This window comes from Nomascus leucogenys, chromosome 8, assembly GCF_006542625.1.
Source record: "Nomascus leucogenys isolate Asia chromosome 8, Asia_NLE_v1, whole genome shotgun sequence".
Lineage (NCBI taxonomy): Eukaryota > Metazoa > Chordata > Mammalia > Primates > Hylobatidae > Nomascus > Nomascus leucogenys.
In genome coordinates, this window is record NC_044388.1 from 53182860 (window position 1) to 53208477 (window position 25618).

The following is a 25618-nucleotide window of genomic DNA, read 5'->3' on the forward strand; positions in this document are numbered from 1 at the left end:
GGCAGTCTTTGCCCTTAGTTGATTGTTTGGACCTTGGGGGTGTTATAATTTTCTTCAGTGTGAGTCTGAGGTTGGAGATATATTCATTAGATGCACAGAGTTTATTGACTTTTGGGCGACAATTTAATCGTCTTCCATGAGCAAACGGACATTTCTCTTGTGGGTGCCTTGTTTTCCTACTCATATTAGGCTTATCCTGCTTTGCCTGGGCATTTTTATCACCAGTTTAATTTTCCTTCTTCAGGAGGGAGGCACAGTTGTATTCTGTAGTAAAGACACTAAATGGGTAAGGTGTGAAAGCTGACTCTGACCACAATTGCTTAGCATGAAAACTGTGGATGTAAAAATCATTTTAACTTGAGTGTAACTGTATTACCAGGTGACTGAGGAGAGAGGCACGAGGGCTTATTTATTCAGTTACTTTTTCTTTTTCCAGGGATTGATCCCTTCCTGCCTTTAAGACCACAGGTCTGTTGTGAAAGTTAATGCAGGTGCGGTGTCACTGCTATCCTCTCTATAGGTCCCTGTGAATTGGGAGTGCTTCCCTGATACCCCACAGAGATGAGCACTGGGAGTCTGAGTATTGTCCATAAATCCAACTGTTTTTATACCTCGATAATGGAAATGCTCCCTGGCTCTTTCTCTTTTTAGGTTCGTTTTCTCTCTCTCTCTCTCTTTCTGTCTCTTTCTCTCTCTCTCTCTCTCTCTCTCTCTCTCTCTCTCTCTGTGTGTATGTGTGTAGCTCTTCAACAGTTTTTCATTTTTCGTGAATAGGGATGTTATTTATATGCATTGGTTTTAATGCTTTTATTATAAATCATTAAAATCTCACTTGTATGTTGAGATTTGGGAATACTTTATTCATACTCAATTCATAGCAGTAAAGAATTACTACTTAGTTTGTCAGTCATTGGTTCTCAAGCTTCCTTTGTTAAGATGTTCCCACTCCCTCATTGGACAAGTGGCTGAGGGGTTTGTCCAGACTTAAAAATTTGTCATGTCTACCAGATAGTAGTGGCTTCTGCCCTTTTTCTTTCCAGTCTGTTGACAACCTTCTTGTATTGGGAACTTGCTGTTTTTGGGGTCCAGCTCACTGCTTTAAAGGTATCATCATGACAACATCCTGAGGCTCAGGTATCTGCAATTTTGTAGTTAAGAACTTCAGGTCAGAGAGGTCACTAGTGATGCCATCTTCCTTGATCTCTGCTTATTTCTTCTCTGATCTCAAAATCTGATATCAGGTGTTTATGACAGTGGTTTTCAGAGGGGGAGGTAGATCAAATTCACCCCCAAGGGACATTTGGCAATGTCTGGAGACATTTTGTGATGGTCACGGCCAGGTCGAGGTGAGGGACTGTGCTCCTGGCATCTTGTGGGTAGAGGCCCGGGATTCTGCTGAACATCCTGCAATGCATAGGACGGCCCCACAACCAAGAATTATCTGGCCCCAAATGCCAGTAGTGCTGAAGTCGAGAAACCCTGTGTTATGGGAATGTACCAGATGCTGGTGGTGGAGTGGAAGGTCTGTTGGTGACTTCAGCAGGACAAGAGTCATTAAGGGAGGCTGAGTAGGCAGAGAAATGAGGAGACGGGCCATCCTAGGCAGCGGTGGAGAATGCAGGCTGATTCCTAATCCATCTCCCTCTGTTCTCTGTGGTGATTCATCCTGTGGCCACACAGATACACAGAGAGCTCTTACAGCCACAGATGCCAGCACAGAGATCTAGATTTTCTCTAAAAGTGCATAAATGCACCCAACAGGTAGCCATAAAGTGTGGTGTTTCAGCAGTTGTAGCATTTCCCTTTTATTTCAGGGCTCTGAATACACCTCTGTGACTTGAAAGTGATTGTGAAAAATACTTGATTTTCTGTGGTGAGACAACAGATGTTAAAGACAGTTTCCCTGATGTTTGGCTGTAAAGCTGGGCTTTTCTCCCTCCTCACAGCAAAGTTTCACATATCAGGTTCAACGTTCTGGACCCAGCCGGTAGCACGGTAAAGAGATGGGTTCCTCTGAGGGTTGGATTCTGCTGTTTTCCTGTCTCTCTCTCTGGCAGCATCAGGCCTTTGGGGTCCTGAGGATTGGCTCTTGGACCTCCGGGAGGCATCCCAGTGAGGGAATTGAGGGACTTTGATTCTTCACCACAGCCCTCTCACTAGTGGATGTTACGTTCTCCCCCACCAGATTGTATTTAAGAAGAGGCTGCATAGACAGGAAAACTTTGAGGAGCTATATGAAGGAAAACAGGACCAAATTAAACCAGTTCCCTTGTGAGTGCACTGGGAAGTGATTGGAAGTGATGCCCACAAGATGACTGAGATACCTTAATTGCAGGTGTGGAAACAGTCCTGCAAAACGCCTGTGAAAACAGAAATATAGTGGACACTAAGGCAGAGCGGCAGCGTGCAGTGTGCAGAAACACGGCAATCATGAGACATCTTGAAATCTGTAAAACATCCACAGGCCTTGCCTCACATCCAGAATGTGACATCCACAACCAGAATTGTCTTACGTCTCACTCAGTTCTTGGCACAGAATAGGTCTCAGTATTAATAGCAGTGGGAGCCGTCTTTAAATTTTCTAACCTGGCTTTTGATTGTATTCATCTTATTAAGATGTCATGTAGAATCTTATTTTACCTTTATCATTATTCATTTCTTTCTTGCCTTTTCATCTTTGTCGTTCTAGTGCCTTTATGGTCCGAGTGAAAGTTGAGGTATACAAAATGTAAATCTTAAGAGAACAGCTCTCTCAAGAAAAAAGCAAAACAAAATGTAAATCAGAGGAGAGGTGATTATCATGGTCATATATATATACATTTATATATACATTTATATATATATTTTATATATATTTTTATATATATTTATATATATTTATATATATATTTACATATATATATATATATATATATATATTTTTTTTTTTTTTTTGAGTTGGAGTCTCACTCTGTCGCCCAGGCTGGAGTGCAGTGGTGTGACCTTTGCTTACTGCAACCTCTGCCTCCCGGGTTCAAGTGATTCTCCTGCCTCAGCCACCCCACACCCAGTCGGTCATATGGGGATTCTTTATATAAAAGCATTCCTTGTGGCCCGGCGTGGTGGCTCATGCCTGTAATCCCAGCACTTTGAGAGGCCAAAGCGGGCGGATCACTTGAGCTCAGGAGTTTGAGGCCATCCTGGCCAACATGGTGAAACCCTGTCTCTACTAATAATACAAAAATTGGTTGGGCATGGTGGCGTGCACCTGTAATCCCAGCTATTCAGGAGGCTGAGGCATGAGAATCACTTGAATGAGCCGGGAGGCAGAGGTTGCAGTGAACTGAGATCACACCACTGTACTCCAGCCTGGGCTATAGAGCAAGACTCTGTCTCAGGGAAAAAAAAAAAAAAAAAAGCGATCCTTGGGTTTCCTTGTGTTCCTAATATTTGTGGCTTACCAAATTTAAAGCATGCTTCTTTCAGAGTACATAGATTAAAATATGCACCTACATTTCCATTTGAGGTAATTGTAGCCGTATAATAATTTTCCAAATTTTAGTTATTCTTGGTGGTTGTTGCAATAATGTATGTACCAGCCAAATGGTTACTTTTTTATTTATGTAAATCAGCTTTTTATTTATTTATTTTTTTGAGATAGGGTTTTTCTCTGCCACCCAGGCTGGAGTGCAGTGGTGTAAACGGCTCACTACAACCTTGACCTCCTGGGTTCAAATGATCCTCCCAACTCAGCTTCCTGAGTAGCTAGGACTACAGGTGCACACCACAATGCCTGGCAAATTTTTCTTTTCTTTCTTTCTTTTTTTTTTTCTTTCTGTAGAGATGGGGTTGGCGGGGGGCATCTCACTATGTCACCGAGGCTGGTCTTGAACTCCTGGGCTCAGGTGATTCACCCACCTCAGTCTCCCAAAGTGTTGGGATTATAGATGTGAGCCACTGTGCCTGGCCAAATCAGCTTCTTAACAACCTTTTCTTTTAAACATAAATATTATTTTGCCATAAATGGAGTATCATTCAGCTTAAATAGAAATATAAAAAGCATTAACAAAGCTACAAAGTTTATCTGGGGAGGGGATATCAGTGGTACCATTCATCTGTTAATAGTTTTGGAATAACCAGCCTGAGAGTCAATTCACATATGTACACTTGTAAAGTATAAAAGCTGTTTTACCATTTTCTTTATTTTGGTTGAATACCAAGAATTTCTAATACCGACAATGAAAGTGGCTTGGGTCTCCAGGAGCCACCAGAAGCCATTCTCTGGAATCTATCTGAATGTGTCAAAGTATGTGGGTAGTATCCAGACAGTGGGATAAGAGGGCCCTTTGCCACACATTGCTGCCATCTGGTATGGAAAATGAAACCCTATTTCATGTGTTTTCAGTTCTCTTCATAATGTGCAAAATATTTTCAGTGAGTTTTCAGATTAATATTTGTCTCAGTCATGTAGACAACAACAAAAACGTCCTGTATTTTGTTATTCAGATGTGACCCCACAGCTCTACTTCTGTGCTCACAAGGGAATTTCTCTCTTCTTGCATGTCCAATACCACCTTGTAAGGATAAATTCAGGTGCTTTAAATGAACAAATACCTTAGCAGAATACACTGATTCCTGAAGCCTGCCCAATTCCTTCTATGCTCTGACATGGACATGGCTGTGCATTGTTGTAAGAAGTCGACACCACCTATCTCTATAGAAAGCAGAGGGGGAAAGTGCAGGATTCGGCAGCTTTTCTTAACAAATTTTAACATTTTGAGTTTGCTTCCATATATAAACAGGGAGTAGATAAGTTTAGCATTTTAGCAAAAACACTTAGTAGTTTAGTATATTTCCGTGACATTTACCTTTAGGACTCTTTTTAATTACCTAATCAATCTTATCCATGATGGGTTCAACACAAAGAACAAATATTCAGAGAACAGTCCCAATTCCATTTCCAAATTTTGTATACTTAACCATAACATACCTACTAAAATATTGCTGGCTTCTAGAGGTGACTTTTGGTCTGTCAGTGGTAAGAGTGCATAGATACACATGGAAAGTCAACGTTCAGAAATCGTGATTGGCATTCATGCATGCTTTCCATACTATCTGTAGTCCTTTTCCCTTGTAATAAAATACAGGTAACCTAACATTTGCCATTATAACCATTTTAAGTATACAATTCCCTGACGTTAATCACAATGTTGTATTTGTATCTCCAAAACTTTTAAACTCCCCCAAACAGAAACTTTGTAACTGTAAAATATATGTAACCTAACATTTGCCATTATAACCATTTTAAATGTACAATTCCATGACATTAATCACAGTGTTATATTTGTATTTGTATTTTATTTGTCTCTCCGAAACTTTTTAATTTCCCCAAACAGAAACCCTGTAACCATTATGTAAAAACTGCCCATTCGCTTCCCCCAGTCCCTGGAAATCTCTATTCTACTTTCTGCCTTAGTGAGTTTGCCTATTCTAGGTATTTGATATAAGGGAGATCTTGTAGTATTTGTCCTTTTGTGTCTGGCTTCCTTCACTTAGCATAATGTTTTCAAGGTTCATCGGTGTTCCAGCATGTATCAGCACTTTATTCCTGTTTATGACTGAATAATACTCTTACATAGATGTACCACATTTTATGTATCCATTCATCTTAGTGGACATAGACGTTGTTTCCATATTTTGGCTACTGTGAATGCTGCAATGTGCCTTGACATTCGAGTATATAATTGAGTCCCTGTTTTCAGGTATTTGGCATATATGTCTAGGAGTGGGTCCTGCGGGTTGCATGGTGGATCATTGTTGGGTCATATGGTAATTCGATGTTTAACTTGTTGAGAAGCTGTCAAACTATTTTGCACAATGGCCGCACCATTTTACATTTCCACCAGCAGCACTTGTCAGCACTTATTTTCCATTTTTAAAATTATGGTCATCCTCATAGATTTAAAGTAGTATTTCATTGTGATTTTGATTTGCATTTTCCTAATGAGTACGATGAGCATCACTTGATATGCTTATTAGCTATTTGTATATCTCCTTTGTCTAGTCCTTTGCCCATTTTTCATTGGGTTATTTGTCGTTGCTGAGTTTTGTTGAGTTCTTTATATATTCTGGTTATTAAGCCCTTACCAGATATGATTTGCAAATATTTTTATGTTGTCTTTTCACTTGCTTGATAATGTCCTTTGAAACACACAGGTTTTTCATTGGTTGAAGTTCAGTTTACCTATTTTTTTTTCTTTTGCTGTTCATCCTTTGGGTGACATATCCAACTGTTTCTTTTTCAAGGTTGTTTTGACTTTCTGGGACCTTTTGCAAGTCCATATGAATTTGAGTACAAGCTTTTCCGTTTCTGCAAAAAAGGGTGTTGGATTTTTTTTTTTCTTTGAAAGAGTCTCACTCTGTTGCCCAGGCTGCAGTGCAGTGGCATAATCTCGGCTCACTGCAACCTCCACCTCCTGGGTTCAAGCAATTTTTGTGCCTCAGCCTCCTGAGTAGCTGGGATTACAGGTGCCCGCCACCACACCCAGCTAATTTTTGTATTTTTATTAGAGACGGGGTTTTACCATGTTGGTTAGGCTGTTCTCAAACTCCTGACCTCAGGTGATCCACCAGCCTCAGCCTCCCAAAGTGCTGGGATTTCAGGTGTGAACCACCATGCCCCTCCAGCTGTTGGAATTTTGATAGGGATTGCGTGAACCTATAGATCACTTTTGGTTAGTATGCATTGCTAGTATATAGAAACACTCTGATTTTTGTGTGTTATCCTGCAACTTTGCTGAATTTGTTAGCTCTAGTAGCATTCCTGTGGATTCTCTGGGATTTTCTATTTATAGGATCGTGTCCTATATATAGAATTGTGAATGAATAGTGATAGTTTTACTTCTTTTCAATTTGGATGGGTTTGTTTTTTGTCTAATTACTCTGGCTATAACTTCCAGTACCATGTTGAACAGCAGTGGTGAAAGCAGTCATCCTTATCTTGTTTCTGAAAGCTTCAGTCTGTCACAATTGAGTGTATTAGCTGTGAGTTTTTCATAAATGTCCTTATGTTGAGGAAGTTCTGTTCTATTCCCAGTGTGTTGAATGTTTTAATCATGAGTTAGACTTTATCAGTGCCTTTTCTGCATTGATTGAGATGATCCTGTGGTTTTCCTTTCTTTGATTTTTCTAATGCAATATATTACATTGATTGATTTTCTCATATTAAACCACCCTTGCATTCCTGGGATAAATCCCATTTGGTTATAATCCTTTTAGATGTTAGATTTGGTTTGCTTGAACAGCCAATCCTCATTATTCATGGATTCCATATTTGCCTATTTGCTAAAATTTATTTGTAACCTGAAAATTAATAATGCAGTGGTTTCATGGTCATTTATACATACATCTAGAATGGCAAAAAAAAAAAAAAAAAAAGAGAGAGTCACCTGACACACCTTCCTAGCTGAGATTGCCCATAACAACACACTGCCTTGTTTCAGCTGAGACCACCAGAGGGTGGAAGTGATAGGGGGTAATGCAGTGTAGTACCAAAACCTTTGACCTCAGAGCCACTTGAAGTGGTTTAAATCTCAACTCTGGCACCTGTTAGTGGGACGGTCTCAGGCAAGTCACTTAACATTTTTGAGTTTCATTTTCTCCATTCTGTAAAATAGAATCGACTAGGATCAGTTGTTTGTAGGATTATAATCTATGTGAGATATGTGTGTGTATATTTACCTTATGAGCAGGTGGTTTAGTATCCACTGATTCTATGGTCCTCACCTTTATTTCTAATTTTAGTTATTTGTGTCTTTTCTTTTTTTCTCTGTCCAGCTAATGGTTTCTCAATTTTTATTGAGTTTTTCAAATAAGCAACTCTTAATTTCATTGATTTTTCTTTTCTTCTATTCTCTGTTTATCTTCACCATAATCTTTATTATTTTCATTCTTCTGGTACCTTCGGGTTTACTTTGCTCTTCTTTTTCTAGCTCCTAAGGTGTAAAGTTAGGCTGCTGATACGAGATCTTTTTTCTTTTTTAATGTAGCCTTTACATCTATAAGCTTTCCTCTGAGCACTGCCGTCACTACATTGCATGCTTTTTCTGTGTTGTGATTTTGTTTTCATGTGTCCCTAAGTGTCTTCTACCTTCCCTTGTGATTTCTTTTTTGACCCATGGTTGTTGAAGGAGGGTGTTGTTTTAATTACCACATATTTGTGAATTTTCCCATTTTTCTTTTGGTGTTAATTTCTAGCTTCATTCCACAAGATAACTTTGTAAGATTTCAACTTCTTAAAATGTGAGACTTGTTATGAGGTCTCACATTTGGTCTGTTCTGGAAAATGATTCATAGGCACTTAAGAAGGTATATTCTGCTGTTTGGTGAAGTGTTAGGTATGGTTGGTTTATAGTGTTGTGCAAATCCTCCGTTTTGATCTTCTAGATATTCTGTCCTATACTGAAAGTGTAGTGTATTGAATTCTCCAACTGTTATTGTAAAGCTATCTTTTTCCCTTCAGCTTTGTCAATATTTGCTTCATGTATTTTGGAGCCCTGTTGTTTGGTGCTTATATGTTTATAATTGTTATATTTTCTTGTTGAACTGGCCTTTATGTCACCATCCTTTGTGTCTTGTTACAGTTTTTGACTTAAAGTCTATTTTGTCTGATATTAGTGTGGCCACCTCCAGCTTTCTCTTGCTTACTATTTACATTTAATATATTTTTTAATCTTTTCCCTTTCAACCTGTTTGTTTTTGAATCTTAAGTTTCTTGTAGATAACATATAGTTATATAATGTTTTTATATCCATTCTGCCAGTCTCTGCCTTCTGTCAGAAAAGTTTAATTTACATTTCAAGTTACTACTGACAAGCACTTCTTCCATGTTGCTATTTGTTTTCTGCCTTATACTTTTGTTCCTCATTGCCTTAATTACTACCTTATGTGATTAGTTGATCTTTTTTCCTTTTTAATAATGGATTGTTTGGATTCCCTTCTCATTTCCTTTTGAATATATAGCTTTTAGATATTTTCTTTGTGGTTATCATGGGAATTATGTTTAACATCCACAATTGATAATGTTGTTTAAATCAATATCAGCTTCAATAGCATACAAATGTCTGTCTGTACAGCTCCATCTGCTCCCTTTATGTTCTTACAAAGTACATATTTTATGCATTGTGTGCTCAATAACATGGATTGATAATTATTTTTCATGCATTTGTCCTTTTTTTTCTTTTTTGAGACAGAATCTCACTCTGTCACCCAGGCTGGAGTGCAGTGGCGTGATCTCAGCTAACTGAAACCTCTGCTTCCCAGGCTCAAGTGATCTCCTGCCTCAGCCTCCCGAGTAGCTGGGATTACAGGCGTGTGCCACCACGCCTAGCTAATTTTTGTGTTTTTAGTAGAGACGGGGTTTCGCCATGTTGACTAGGCTGGTCTCAAACTCCTGACCTTAAGTGATCCGCCCACCTCAGCCTCCCAAAGTGTTGGAATTACAGGCGTGAGCCATCGCACCCAGCCTGTGTTTTTCTTTTAAGTCATGTGTGAAAGAAGAAGTACATTCACAATCCCTAAATACAGTACTACTAGCTTTTATATTTGCTCATGTATTTACCGTTACCAGAGAGCTTTATTTCTTTTTCAGCTTTGAGTTCCTGTTTAGCATGCTTTCACTTGAAGCATTTCTTTCAGGGAAAGTCTAGTGGTAATGAACTTCCTCAGCTTTTATTTATCTAAGAATGTCTTACTTTCCCCCTCAGTTTTGACAGTTTGCTGGATATAGGACTTTTGTTTAACAGGTTTTTTTTTTTAACTTTCAGCCTTTTTTTTTTTTTTTTTTTTAAGAGATTGGGTCTTGCTCTGTTGCCCAGGCTGGAGTGCAGTGGCATGATCATAGCTCACTGTAAGCCTCAAACTCCTGGGCTCAAGTGATCTCCTGCCTCAGCCTCTCAAGTAGCTGGGACTCCAGGTGCACACCACCATGCCTGGCTTCAGCATTTTAAATATGTCATTCCATTGATTTCTACCTTCTGTGGTTTCTTTTGAGAAATCAGCTATTAATCTTATTAAGGATACCTTGTGCTTGTCAAGTCACCTCCTGCTGCTTTTAGGATTTTCTTTTTGTCTTTTGCTTCCAGTAGTTTGATGATGATGTGTCTCAGTGTGGATCTTCTTGAGTTTATTCTGCTTGGAATTCATTGGCTTTGGATAAGTAAATCATGTCTTTCTTCAGCTTTAGGAAGCTTTGTCCATTATTTATTTAGATAATCACTTTGTCCCTTTCTTTTCTTCCAAGTCTTCCATAACTTATTTGTTGGTATGCATGATGGTGTCCTACTAGCCTACTAAGCTCTATTCATTTTTCGTTATTTTCTTTACTTTCTACTTTTCAGATTCAATAATTTTAATTGTGCTATCTTCAAGTTCGTCGATTCATTTTCTTCAGTTTGTTAAAAACTGTTTTTGAACCGCTCTAGTGAATTTTTTATTTCAATTATGTACATTTCAGCTCCAGAATGTTTGCTTGATTCCTTTATAAAATTTGTTTCTTTATTTTGTTTATAAATTGTTCTTCTGATTTCCTTCAGTTCTTCATATCTTTCTTTTGCTTTTTGAGTTTGTTTAAGACAGTCTGCCTGGGTTTCCTTCTGCCGATTTCTGTCAATTATTTTATTATTTTGAATGAATTGTACTTCCCTGTTTCTTTATATGCTTTGTGGGGTTTTTGTTGTTGTTATTGTTGAAAACTGCACATTTGATATTTTAATGTAATTCTGGAAATCAGATTTTCTTCCTTGTTTTCCTGGGATTCTTTTGTTGTTGTTTTTGAAGGCTAGAGTTGTCTGTTTAGTGACATTTCCACACTATTTCTGTAGAGACTGTATTCCTTATGGTATGTGGTCACTGAAGCCTCTGTTCCTCAGATTGTGTTCCACTGTGTTTTGACAGAGATGTCTTTGGAAGCCTGGAGCTAAAGAAAACAAAACAAAACAAAACAAAACAGAGCACTTCTCCTAGTTTTTGCATTTAACTCTGTGACTCCAGGTTTGCATTGAGCCAGGTGATCAGCCTGAGGTGAAAGCCGAGAAACTTCTCAGGTCTTTCTGAGCGTGCATCTTGCCCCGGGCATGTGCATGGCTTTCTGTCTTTCCCCTTACACCCACATGCTTTAGAATGTCCTGATCTTCCAAGGAAACTCTGCTGCAGCTTTTTTGGGGGGGGGCTATGGACTTGTTTGTATACCTCAACGTGATCATTTAGCCCAGGTGTTTGTGGGTGTTAGTTTGTGAACAATCTCCCCACTTTTCTGGCTTAAGGGCCCAAGTTCAGATGTCATGCCATGGTCTTCTAGATAGCCTTCAGTCAGGTTAGAACATACCTACACAATAATTTGTGAATAAGGTTGGCTGTGCTCCTTAGGTACCAGGAACCAGGGACTCTCCCACTGGGAGTGCAGGCTGCCAGGCCAGGGAGAGGGTACAGCAAGTACAAGTAAAAATACCACAAACCTTTCCTGTAATTTTGAAGTTGCTAGCTTCTTGATTCAATGTTCTGTTGTCTGCTGTCAATCTTTGACTTATTTCCAGAGTCCTATAATGTTGGTGGTAACAATAGTTGCTGTTTTTTGGAAATGTTTCTGTATGAGAAGTCAGAGCTTCCTACTCTACCAAGTCTGCCCCTGCCTGTACATCTGAATGGTTGTGGTGGAAAGTCACTGACAATTTTCACTGTTCAAGGTGTGTGTAAGCACCATCCCTACAACTGTGAGTCTGTGTAAAAGGGCTTATCACCACACTACCCATTTAAACAATTGGCGCTGGCCTATGGTTCTTCTAATTATATAATAAACAGTGTCAATAATAATAATAATAATAATAAACAGTGTTAATAAGTCTAAATATTCATCCTTATACCATCTAGAAGTCATCTTGTGGACCACTAGGAGGATGTACATCATGCTTTGGGAAACCATCTTCTGCCATAAGTACAGATCTTGGCTGGCATTGATAGTTTTCCTTCCCCAGCCCCCTGCTATATTCTAGATCAGGCTACCCCATTGTGTATATGGTCACAGCCACATTTACTGGCAGGCACTCCACAACTCAGGAATAGTTTGTGTTCTGAAGCTTTTTGTTATTTTTAAATTGGTGCTTGATCTGGAAACTTTGAAATCAGTGTTATTCATAAGGCTTAGGTTTCTAAGTCAGCCACAAATGCTACCCAAAACTACATAAAGTAGACAAAAGTTGCATAGAACCAAAAAGTGAGTTTTAATTATTTATTTTATACATGTGCTTTCAGAATTCCAACCCCCTAGAGGAGTTGGGATTTTAAACCAGTGTGATACATTTTCTGTTTGCTTCAGTTTACTTTTTATTTTTTTCCTTTCCCTTACGGGTTCTGGGAATTGAGACTTTGGCTTTCCTTCCAGTGATACTACTTGCCATTGTGTGTCCATTCGAGAGCATGGCTCTCACCAGCCTCTCCCGTCTCCTGTTTTTGCAGTAAGTACTTTGTCCTTCTAAAGTCCTTTAAAAGATGGCTCATTAGAATAATTTTTAAATCTGTTAGCAATAGAGAAAATAAGCCTTCTTTCTATGCTCACCACCATGCAACAAGGAAAAATGTGCAAAGGAAAGGAGGCAGAAAAGAACTGTTTATATTGAACTTGGGGGCTGTTTCCAGCCTCGGTGTGCTGGTCTCTAGTGTAGCTGAAAGAGAAAATGCTGGGACTGAATGTGAGGAAGGGGAGTGAGTACGTTTCTGATTCTGGCACCTTGATGGAGATGGTCCTATCACTTGTAGACCTTGTCCCTGGATATAGAGTTGGGGATACAGAAGTTTGATGGAACAAAATGGAGTTATGTGAGTGCCCTGGAATGGAGTGATGGGTGTGGGTGTGGGTATGTGTGTCTGCTCCCACCTCTGCTGGGTGGAAGTCTCTCTCATGAGAATGAAGGCAGCAGTGGTGTTCACCTTATTCACCTGTATATCCCCAGTATCTTGTACAGTGCCTTATACATAGAAGACACTCTCTTGCTGAATAAATGAGGATCTAGGTAAGATAGGTCAATCATTGTTAGAGGCACAGACCTGAGTCAGTGGGTGTTACATGTTCAGGGATATGAACTGGCAATTTGTTTTATTTTACTAATTTGCCTCTGTGTACATTCCTCAGTGTTATAACTTGAGTGACAATATAATTTATCATTCAAATGGAGGCACATGAAAGCAAAAGGAGGACTGAAAATTGTTATATAATCTGGAATTTCTTTTGGCCAATACATTTGTTGTATTGATAGACATAAAATAGTTTTATTCAAAAAAATTTTCAAAAAATTCTGAAGTAAATGTCAGTGCGTTAAAATAAATGGATCACCTGTACATTACAAAAATTAGTAAATACTCTTCTTTTTGTTGTCGTTTTTTTTGGAGACAGTCTTGCTCTGTCGCCCAGGCTGCAGTGCAGTGGCACGATCTTGGCTCACTGCAACCTCCGCCTCCCGGGTTCAAGCGATTCTCCTGCCTCAGCCTCATGAGTTTCTGGGATTACAGGCGAGTGTTACCACGCCTGGCTAAGTTTTGTATTTTTAGTAGAGACGAGGTTTCGCCATGTTGGTCAGGCTGCTCTTGAACTCCTGACCTCGTGATCCACCCACCTCGGCCTCCCAAAGTGCTGGGCTTACAGGTGCATGAGCCACCGTGCCCAGCCTCTTTTTTTTTTCCCTTGGTTTAAGACACAGTCTTGCTCTGTCTCCCAGGCTGGAGTGCAGTGGCATGCACGTGGCTCACTGCAGCCTCTGCCTCCCAGGCTCAGGTGATCCCAATACCTCAGCCTCTCCAGTATCTAGGACTACAGGCATGCACCAACAAACCCGGCTAATTTTTTTTTTTTTTTTTTTTTAATAGAGATGGAGTTTTGCCATGTTGCCCAGGCTCGTCTCGAACTCCTGGGCTCAAGCGATCCACTCTCCTCATCCTTCAAAAGTGCTGAGATTACACTTGTGAGCTATCACACCAGGCTGTGAATATTCTTGATACATTTTTATCATGTATCTATTGTAATGCCTTGTGACTCTACAAATTTTTTGCTATGTCTTTTTATTTTTTTTATTTTAATAGGTTTTTTTGGGAACAGGTGGTGTTTGGTTACATGAGTAAGTTCCTTAGTGGTGATTTCTGAGATTTTGGTGCACCCATCACCCGAGCAGTGTACGCTGTACCCAGTGTGTTGTCTTTTATCCCTCACCCCCCTCCCACCCTTTCCCCCAAGCTCAAAGTCCATTGTATCATTATGCCTTTGCATCTTCATAGCTTAGCTCCCGCTTATGAGTGAGAACTTACGATGTTTGCTTTTCCATTCCTGAGTTACTTCATTTAGAATAATGATCTCCAGTTCCATCCAGGTTGCTGCTAACGCCATTATTTCATTTCTTTTTATGGCTGAGAGTATTCTATGGTATATATATACACCACAGTTTCTTTATCCACTTGTTGACTGATAAGTATTTGGCTGGTTCCATGTTTTTGCAATTGCAAATATAAACGTGTGTGCAAGTGTCTTTTTCATATAATGACTTCTTTTCCTCTGGGAAGATACCCAGTAGTGGGACTGCTGGATCAAATGGTAGTTTTAGTTCTTTTTTTTTGAGACAGAATCTCCCTCTGTCACCCAGGCTGGAGTGCAGTGGTGCCATCTCGGCTCAATGCAACCTGCACCTCCCGGGTTCAAGCGATTCTCCTGGCTCAGCCTCGTGAGTTTCTGGGATTACAGGCGAGTGTTACCACGCCTGGCTAAATTTTGTATTTTTAGTAGAGATGGGGTTTCACCATGTTGGCCAGGCTGGTCTTGAACTCCTGACCTCATGATCCACCTGCCTCGGCCTTGGGATTACAGGCGTGAGCCACCACTCCCAGCCTTACTTTTAGTTCTTTAAGGAATCCTCACACTATTTTCCATAGCGGCTGTACCAGTTCACATTCCTGCCGCAGTGTGTTTCCTTTTTTACCACATCCACACCAACATCTATTATTTTTTGATTTTTTGATTATGACCATCTTGCAGGAGTGAGGTGGTATCGCATTGTGGTTTTGATTTGTATTTCCCTGATCATTAGTGATGTTGAGCATTTTTTCATGTTTGTTGGTCATTTGTATATCTTCTTTTGAGAATTGTCTATTCATGTCCTTAGTCCCACTTTTTGATGTGATTGTTTTTTTCTTGCTGATTTGTCTGAGTCATTTGTAGATTCTGGATATTAGTTATTTGTCAGATTTATAGATTGCGAAGATTTTCCCGCACTCTGTGGGTTGTCTTTTTACTCTGCTGATTGTTTATTTTGCTATGCAGAAGCTTTTTAGTTGAATGAAGTCCCATCTATTTATCTTTGTTTTTGTTGCATTTGCTTTTGGGTTCTTGGTCGTGAAGTCTTTGCCTAAGCCAATGTCTCAAAGGGTTTTTCTGATGTTATCTTCTAGAATTTTTATGGTTTCGGTCTTAGATTTAAGTGTTTGATCCATCTTGAGTTGATTTTTGTTTAAGATGAGAGATGAGGATCCAGTTTCATTCTCCTACATGTGGCTTGCCAGTTATCCCAGCACCATTTGTTAAATAAGGTGTCCTTTCCCCATTTTATGTTTTTGTTTGCTTTGTCAAAGATCACTTGGCTGTAAGTGTTTGACTTTATTTCTGAGTTCTTTATTCTGTTCCATTGGTCTATGTGCCTATTTTTATACCAGTACCATGCTGGTTTGGTGACTATGGCCTGATAGTATAGTTTGAAGTTGGGTAATGTGATGCCTCCAGATTTGTTCCTTTTGCTTAGTCTTGCTTTGGCCGTGTGGGCAGTTTTTTGGTTCCATATGAATTTTAGGATTTTTTTTCTAGTTCTGTGAAGAATGATGGTGGTGTTTTGATGGGAATTGCATTGAATTTGTAGATTGCTTTTGACAGTATGGTCATTTTCACAATATTGATTCTACCTCTCCATGGGCATGGGATGTGTTTCCATTTGATTGTGTCACCTATGATTTCTCTCGGCAGTGTTTTGTAGTTTTTCTTGCAGAGGTCTTTCACCTCCTTAGATACATTCCTAAGCATTTTTTTTTTTTGCAACTATTTTTAAAGGGGTTGAGTTCTTGATTTGATTCTCAGCTTGGTTATTGTTGGTGTATAGCAGAGCTACTTATTTGTATACATTAACTTTGTATCCTGGAACTTTGCTGAATTTATCAGTTCTAGGAGCTTTTTGGAAGAATCTTTAGGGGTTTCTTGGTATATGATCATGTCATCAGCAAATGGTGACAGTTTGACTTCCTCTCTACTGATTTGGATGGCCTTTATTTCTTTCTTTTGTTTGATTGCTCTGGCTATGACTTCCAGTATGTTGAATAGAAATGGTGAGAGTGGGCATCCTTGTCTTGTTCCAGTTCTCAGGGGAATGCTTTCAACTTTTCCCCATTCAATATTATGTTGGCTTTGGGTATGTCATAGATGGCTTTTATTATATTAAGTTATGTCCCTTCTATGCTGATTTTGCTGAGGGTTTTAATTGTAAAGGGATGCTGGATTTTGTCAAATGCTTTTTCTGCTCTATTGAGATGATCATGTGATTTTTAAATTTTTAATTGTGTTTATGTGGTGACTTCACATTGACTTGCGTATTTTAAACCATCCCTGCATCCTGGTATGAAACCCACTTGATCATGGTGGGTTATCTTTTTGATGTGTTGTTGGATTCAGTTTGCTAGTATTTTGTGAAGGATTTTTGCATCTATATTCATCAGCGATTTTTTTGTTTTGTTGTTTTTTGTTGTTGTTGTTGTTACGTCCTTTCCTGGTTTTGATATTAGAGGGACACTGGCTTCATAGAATGATTTAGGAAGGATTCCCTCTTTCTCTGTCTTGTGGAATAGTGCCAACAGGATTGGTACCAATTTTTCCTTGAATATCTGATAAAATTCAGCTATGAATCCTTCTGGTCCTGGACTTTTGTTTGTTGACAGTTTTTAAATTACCATTTCAGTGTCACTGTTTGTTATTGGTCTGTTCAGAGTTTCTATTTCTTCCTGGTTTAGTCTAGGTGGGTTGTATATTTCCAGGAATGTGTCCATCTCCTCTAGGTTTTTTAGTTTATGTGCATAAAGGTGTTCATAGTTGGCTTGAATAATCTTTTGTATTTCTGTGGTATCAGTTGTGGTATCTCCTGTGTCAATTCTAGTTGAGCCTATTGGTTCTTCTCCTTGTCTTGGTTAATCTCACTTATTTTATTTATCTTTTCAAAGAACCAGCTTTTTGTTTCATTTATCTTTAGTATTTATTTTTTGTTTGAATTTCATTTAGATCTGCTTTGATCTTTGTTATTTCTTCTACTGGGTTTGGGTTTGGTTTGTTCTTGTTTTTATAGTTCCTTGAGATGTGACCTTAGATTGTCTATTTGTTCTCTTTAAGACTTTCCAATGTAGGTGTTTAAGCATATGAACTTTCCACTTAGCACTGCCTTTGCTGTATCCCAGAAGTTTTGCTAGGTTGTGTCACTATTATCGTTCAGTTTAAAGAATTTTAAAATTTCCGTCTTGATTTCATTGTTGACTGAGTGGTCATTCAGGAGCAGGTTATTTAATTTTTATGTTTTTGCCTGGTTTTGAGGGTTCCTTTTTGGAGTTGATTTCCAATTTTATTCCACTGTGGTCTGAAAGAGTACCTGACATAGTTTAGATTTTCTTAAATTTACTGAAACTTATTTTGTGGCCCATCATATGGCCTATCTTGGAGAATGTTCCCTGTGCTGATTAATAGAATGTATATTCTGTAGTTGTTGGATAAAATGTTCTATAAATATCTGTTAAGTCCTTTTGTTATAAGTTATAGTTTAAGTCCATTGTTTCTTTGTTGACTTTCTGTCTTGATGACCTGTCTAGTGCTGTCAGTGGACTATTAAAGTCCCCCACTTTATTATTAATATAAATAATAAAAATAATTTATTGATGTAAATAATAAAAATATTTATATTTAATATAATATAAATAATAATTAATATAAATAAATTATTTATATTTGTATTATTTATAATATATAATTATATATTATTTATATATTTATATATAATTATATATTATATATTTATATATAATTATATGTTGTATTATATATTTATATATAATTATATATTATATTACATATTTATATTATTTATACATAAGTTTATATTATAAAATTATATTACTTATATATTATAAATATATAATATGTAATATAAATTATTAATATAAATAATAATATATAAATATATAAATACTAATATTAATATAAATAAAAATAAATATTAATATAAATATCTGTTAAGTCTTTTTGCTATCAGTTATAGTTTAAGTCCATTGTTTCTTTGTTGACTTTCTGTCTTGATGACCTGTGTAGTGCTGTCAGCAGAGTATTAAAGTCCCCCACTATATATTATTATTGTGTTGCTGTCTATCTTATTTCTTAGGTCTAGTAGTAATTGTTTTATATATTGAGGAGCTGTGGTGTCAGGTGCATATATATTTAGGATTGTGATATTTTTCTGTTGGACTAGTCCTTTTATCATTATATAATGCCCCTCTTTGTCTTTAACTACTATTGCTTTAAAGTTTGTTTTTTCTGATATAAGAATAGCTACTCCGGCTTGCTTTTTGTGTCCTCTTGCATGGAATATCTGTTTCACCCCTTTCCCTTAAGTTTATGTGAGTACTTATGTGTTAGGTGAACCTCTTCACAGCAGATACTAGGTGAATTCTTATCTATTCTGCCATTCTGTTATCTCTCCAGTGGAGCCATTTCAATTAGTATTGAGATGTTAGGTATTACTCTGTTCATTGTGCTATGAATACACAACATGGGAATGAATATGAAAAACCTTGTGGGTTTTTTTTTCCATTATGTTATTGCTATATAGTTCCTGTGAGATTTATGCTTTAAGGAGGTTCTATTTTGGTGTATTTCAAGGATGTATTTCAAGATTTATATCTCCTTTTAGCAGTTATTGTAGTGCTGGCTTGATATTGGCAGATTCTCTCAGTATTTGTTTGTCTTAAGATGGTATCTTTTCATCATTTATGAAGTTTAGTTTTGCTGGATATAAAATTCTTGGCTCATAATTGTTTTGTTTAAGGAGGCTAAGGATAGCCGCCACCCCCCTCCCCCGCAACCCCCAGTCCCTTCTAGCTTATAGGGTTTCTGCTGAGAAATCTGCTGTTAATCTGTTAGGTTTTCCTTTATAGGTTACCTGGTGCTTTTGCCTCACAGCTCTGAAGATTCTTTTCCTTCATCTTAACTTTAGATAACCTGATGACAGTGTGCCTAAGTGATGATCTTTTTGCAATAAATTTCCCAGGTGTTCTTTGAGCTTCTCGTATTTGGATGTCTAGATCTCTATCTGGCAAGGCCAGGGAAGTTTTCCTCAATTATTCCTCAATATGTTTTTGAAACTTTTAGATTTCTCTTCTTCCTCAGTAACACCAATTATTCTTAGGATTGGCCATTTAACATAATCCCAAACTTCTCAGAGGCTTTTTCTTTTTCTTTCTTTTTTTGTCTTTTTTGGATTGGGTTAATTTGAAAGCCTTGTCTTTAAGTTCTGAAGTTCTTTATTCTACTTGTTTGATTCTGTTGCTTAGACTTTTGAGTGTATTTTGCATTTCTCTAAGTGTGTTTTTCATTTCTATAAGTCATGATTATTTTTTATTTATGCTATTTATTTCACTGAAGATTTTCTCCTTCCTATCTTGTATCATTTTTATGGTTTTATTAAGTTGGACTTTACCATTCTCTGGTGTCTCCTTGATTAGCTTAATGACCTTCTGAATTCTTTTTGTGGCAATTCAGAGATTTCTTCTTGTTTTGAATCCATTGCTCTTGAGGTAGTGTGATCTTTTGGTGTTGTTAAAGAACCTTGTTTTGTTGTATGACCGAGAATTGTTTTTCTGGTTCTTTCATTTGGGTATACTATGTCAGAGGGAAGATCTGGGGCCCAAAGGCTGCTATTCAGATTCTTTTGTCCCATGGGGTGCTCCCTTGATGTGATACTCTCTCCATTCCCCTAGGGATGTGGCTTTCTGAGAGCCAAACTGCAGTGATTGTTTTTTCTCTTCCGGATCTAGTCACCCTGCAGAGATACGGGGCTCTGGGCTGGTACTGGAGAGTGTCTGCACAGAGTCCTGTGATGTGAACCATCTTCAGGTCTCTCAGCTGTGGATACCAGCACCTGCTCTCGTGGTGGCAGGCGAGTGACATGGGCTCTGTGAGCGTGCTTAATTGTAGTTTTGTTCAGTTACTAGTTTTGTGTTGGTTGGCCTCCAGCCAGTAGGTGGCGCTGTCAAGAGAGCATCAGCTGTGGTAGTATAGGGAGGATCAGGTGGTGTGGGGGGCCTTAGAGTTCCCAAGAGATTATGTCCTTTGTCTTTGGAGTTTTTCAGCTGTCCCCTGGGGCCTTCTGCAGCAATCCGCTTCCTTCAGAGGGTTTGTGGATTCTCTTGGCTTTCCTGGTACGTTCCTGCAGTAGTTCTTGGAGCAAAAGTTCAGGAGGTGAGTCCCCACAAGCTGCTCTGTCCGTCCGAGTGGGAGCTGCAAGTTAGCCCTGCCTTCCTGTCTGCCATTTTCCTTGTGACTCTCAAGAATATTTTTCCCCCAACATGGATTTGTTTCTGAGATTCTCATAAAAGTACATACTTCTTAAAAGTTGCATTTTCAGTTAGTACATTTGAGATTATTGACATTTGGATTTTATTCTTCTGTAAGCCATAATTTTATTATTGAAAACGTTTATTTGTGCTAAGGTAGCTTATGAGTTCAGAGCAACTAGTGCTAAAGGAAGGATATTTTGTTGTTTTTTTAATGAGCTGTGAAGTATTATAGCTCAAATATTTTCATAAGAACTGTCTTTCTAAACCTCTATTTACAATACCTATTTTGAACAAATAATTTTGCAAGACAAAAAAGTTGTCAAATAAATTGCCTTTTTAGTTCTTTCGAATCTTTTGCTAAATTTAGATGCTGTAAAATGTTGTTTTTATCCAATTAAAAATAGAAGCACCATGAAATTATTCTTTCTACAATTTGAGATATTCCAAAGTGCCCTTACTAAATTTCAAAATTATCGTACATTGCTCTATATATTCCATTTTTGTCTGTCACTTGATTTTTTTAGAGGTTAATTTCACTGTATGCTTACTTGCAAACTTTTATTTCAACAATTGCAGTTTGCCAAAAGGTTCAAAAGCTGACTTTTCAAAAAACAGTTCTGTTTGTTGAAAGTTTTAATCAAAATTTCCAGCTGATTTTGAACAAAAAGTAACCCAATCTTAGAGGTCTCACCAAAACAAAACAAAAAAAAGGTTCCAAGTCATTTTGCGATGCCTGGATTGGTTTTCAAAGTAGTTTTTTGAAGGCTAAATGAGTTGAGTGCCAAAGAGAATGGATACTGCCATGATGAAGTATTTTTAACTTTAGTTTAATTTGTTTTTCATTATTGTGTATATGAAAACCTGTATTTGTATTAAAATCAGAATAACAAATAGTGTTCCTCATTGAGCTTTTACGATATTATTAACAGTAGTGTTTAACCTTTTAAGGCAGGATTCAGCAAACCTTTTCTGTAAGGGGTCAGACAATAAATATTTTACGTTTTCTGGGCCACAGCTATCTATTGCAACTCACTTCTGCCTTGGTAGCCTTAAAGTAGCTATAGACAGTATGCAAACAAATGAGTATGGCTATATACCAATACAACTTTATTTATGGAGACTGAAATGTGAATTTTATATACTTTTCATATATCACAAAGCATTCAACTTTTGATCTTTTTCCAACTACTGAAAATGTAAAAACCATTCTCACCTTGCAGGCCATGCCGAAACAGGTAGCAGGGTGGATTTGGCCTGCAGACCAGTTTGTTGACCCTTGTTCCACGAGTTGGATGAAAAAAATAGAACTACTAATGGAACTGATCTCTTATTTGAAAACTGGCACGATCTAATTGCCTGTAAAGTTCTTCCAAGCTAAAGGAACCAATATTTAACTGCTATTATGTATCTTTTTAATGTTCAGGAGAACATTAAGGGGAAAAATTGGCTTAATTATGTTAGAACTGTCATTTGATCTAAATGAACAGTCATGCTTTAGAAAGAAATGTGAATACTACAATTTTATAAATGCAAATTCAGTGATTGCACCTAAGAATTAGTTGTCTTTGGATACTGCCTTCTTAAAAAAAAAAAAAAAAAGGTGGGTGTGGATATTTTTTCAGATGTCATCTGGTTTTCATGTGCCCACTGATAGCACTCCAACCCCACAGGGTGCATGGCAAATGTGGAGACCTGTGCAAATTACTATTTACTATTAACTTTCTTGAGAAATGGAAATGTAGTACTTATTAAATCTGCATTTTTATTTTTTAGTTCATTGCTCCTAGAATGGCTTGTAAAATACAAACAATCAAAACAATAAAATAGTTGTGGATTTACACTGTACATGACAAAATCATTATAATACGAGCTGTCAGACTAATATTCCATGTAATTGCTTCCCATGTGATGCCAGCATGCTTTCTTCCATCAGCGTGCTGGAGAGAGAGCTGTTAGTTACCTTGGACCTGGAAAGGGCCCAGAAAATAGGTGATTTATTCCTGGTTGACTTTCAGAGTTAACAACACATTGAAGTGTGAACTCTGTTCACTGTATGTGTGTCTTGCATGCTACTAGATGAGATGGTGACAGAAGCAAGACATACAAAAACAAAGTTACTTATGAAACTCAAACTGACTTGTTTTAATGCAATAATGAATCATAATATTTAATTAAAAATGAAAAATACAAAGACAAAACCGGATTGGATATTGAGACAGCAGTTGTAAGCCAAGACTGTTTTAGGCAAACCAAGACATATGGTTGTCCTATTTAAATCCATAAAATTAAACTTTTTTTCTGTAATTTGGATAGTTCTACTCTTTTCCCATTTTGGTCAGCAAAGTAGCCCCCTATTAGGTTTCTGCAGTAGTCTCAGATCCACTTAGATCTGTGATCTCCCCATTCTTATTCTGCACACTACATTTACACAGCCCTGCTGTGTGAGCTAATGAGACCCAGTTACAGTCATGTCTTATCTGCTGCTTAAAACCCAGCATGGACCAGCCAGGAATGCCACTAATGGCCCTCTGACTATTGCGTGCACCAAAATCATCAGTGTGTGAGGGTAGTTGCAAATTTCTGGTTCCCTCCTAGAGATTGGTATTCAGTAAGTCTTGGGAAAGCCCTGGTGCATCAAAGTTGGGTCTCTGTCCCTCTCATTACTTTGTCACTTGCCGCCCCCACCCGTCCCTGTCTCATGGTCCACCCAGCTGTTGTAGGTCCCCAGTGTCCTGTTTAGTGGACCTGTCTGTCTTTTTCCCCACGTTTTTTCAGCAGCTAAGGAGCTGCTGTTGTACATCTTTCTGTTGAAATTAAATTTATTGCTCTTTGATTCCATTTCTGTCTAGCTGAGCATCTTGTGTGATAGCAGGATCTAGGTCTCAGATATCTGTATTCTTAACCTGATGCCTGAAACTTCTGGTTACTGTTGAGTGATGGTATGGGATTCAAGTTAACAATCTTTCCATTGTTTCTCTTGTCATGAACTGAAAGTTCAGTGAATTAAAGTAGGATTTGTGTAATCACTTCATTGTATGTATCAAGTTCTGTCTTTAAAACTTCAGTTTTCTCCAGGATCAATCAGTGTGATTATTTTAAATTTCATACCTTAAAAATTGAGCTTTAGAATGGGCAAAAATGCCTCCTAAACATTTACAACTTCTGCTGCATTTTGAATTAAACTAACAATTGTGTCTCCCTACAGCCAGCGTAGGGCTCAACAAGCGAAAGCTGAAAGGTGCTGGAAGCCTCCTGCACTTTGAGAATATAGAGTCAGGAACAATTGTCAGGAGTTCTGTAGTTGATTCTGCAGGTTGGGATTGCCATAAGGTTGGTTAGAAAAAAGATCTGCGAAAGCTTTCCTGAGGGTTTTTGCCCTTGTTTTCGCATGTCCTATAATTGAAATTAAGAACTGCTGGCAACTGGTTAGTGACCAGTGTTGAAATGGGAAAATACTACTGGCTTATGCTTTTGCTTATAGATATTGAAGTTTAATAAAATTTAACCATAGTTACATATGATTCAATGAAATTAGAAAAATGTGAGCAATGTAAGGCAGGGTATTTTTGGGAGGGGGGTGCTTTATTGTATAGGCAAGCTCTCGAACAGTGTCTGATAAATAGTGGTGTCTGACAATATTTGCTGAATGAGTGAACTCATGGTAACATAACTCCAGTATGGCAGGTTGATTCTTGGTGCTTTTTTTCCAATGGCAAACCTTTATAGAAATTGGAGAGTTTCGTAAAGACTTTTAAAAAGTTGTCAGAATTACCTATGATATCCTTTCCTAGATAATCAATTTGGAAACAATTGCTGGTACCTTAAGCCAGATGTATGCCTCCTATTACAGTGTTGAAAATGTTCTTTTGACAAATGCATCAATGACCAGGTACGTGAGAACAGTGCACAGCTTCTTATGTAGAAAAACAACAATGAAGGTCTTCGAGACAGGAGAGAGTCTGCACTGCATCACAGCTGATCCGAACGTTCAATTCAATGAAAAGGCAAATATTTTGGTCAGGAGAGGAATTCTTCCTAGGGAGTATTAGCACAGTGTATTTTTAGTTGTGTGGCTATTTATAGCTGCCCGATGGCTTGCGTCTGAGTCTTTATTTGGTTTTTAGGACATGCTAAGGATTGAGGGTCGTGGGCCTCAATTGTATAGAAGATGCAGTTGCATTTGGTTGGCTGGAGGCTTCTCTGAAGCCTGGTGGGACACCTGCTGGCCAGTTTGGCCTTTCTTAGTGAAGGTGATAGAGACAAGGGCAGAAGGTCATTGTATTTATAGGATAGTTGAAGCTTATCTTGTTTACTTTTTTAATAATACTTGAGTCATTTTTCTAAACATTCTTCTTTGCATAACAGCAAAGATTAAAAAGATAAGTAATGTAATATATTAGGCCCTAGTTGTCATTTACCTGTTCTTGTAGAGCCGATACTTTTTTCTTGATCAAATTTTAGGTTTAATCATATTTAGCTTAGAAGAGTGGTCTGTCTTAAGAGTATTCTGATTATTTAGGAACATCTAGATGAAAATTCTTTGCCTTAGTCCATCGTTTCTCCTTTAAATTCCTAAAGGCAGGAATGAGTGTTTCTTAAAACCAACATGTATAAAGCAACATTTTAGGCAAACTGGGATGAGGAAAAACATCTTGAAGGGGGTTTCATAATGGCGTTGGAGCCTGTTAAAAATGTGGAATGAAAAGCCGATTGTGAAAACAGATAGTACTGACTTTTGGCAAAATGAGTCTTTATGAAAACATACCTTAATGATTATCTGAGAAGTGCAAGTGCTTTTTGAGGTTAACAGAATTATAAACAGGAGACTGCAGACACTTAGGTCACTGCTGAGCAGCATGATAATTCATGTGGTACGTTCTTTTTAAAGATTAACAATCTTAAGTCTTTTGTATGTTATGTTGCTAAGTTATTTGGGGGGAAGTGTTAAATAAGTGCTCTTACTTTCTCCACTGCT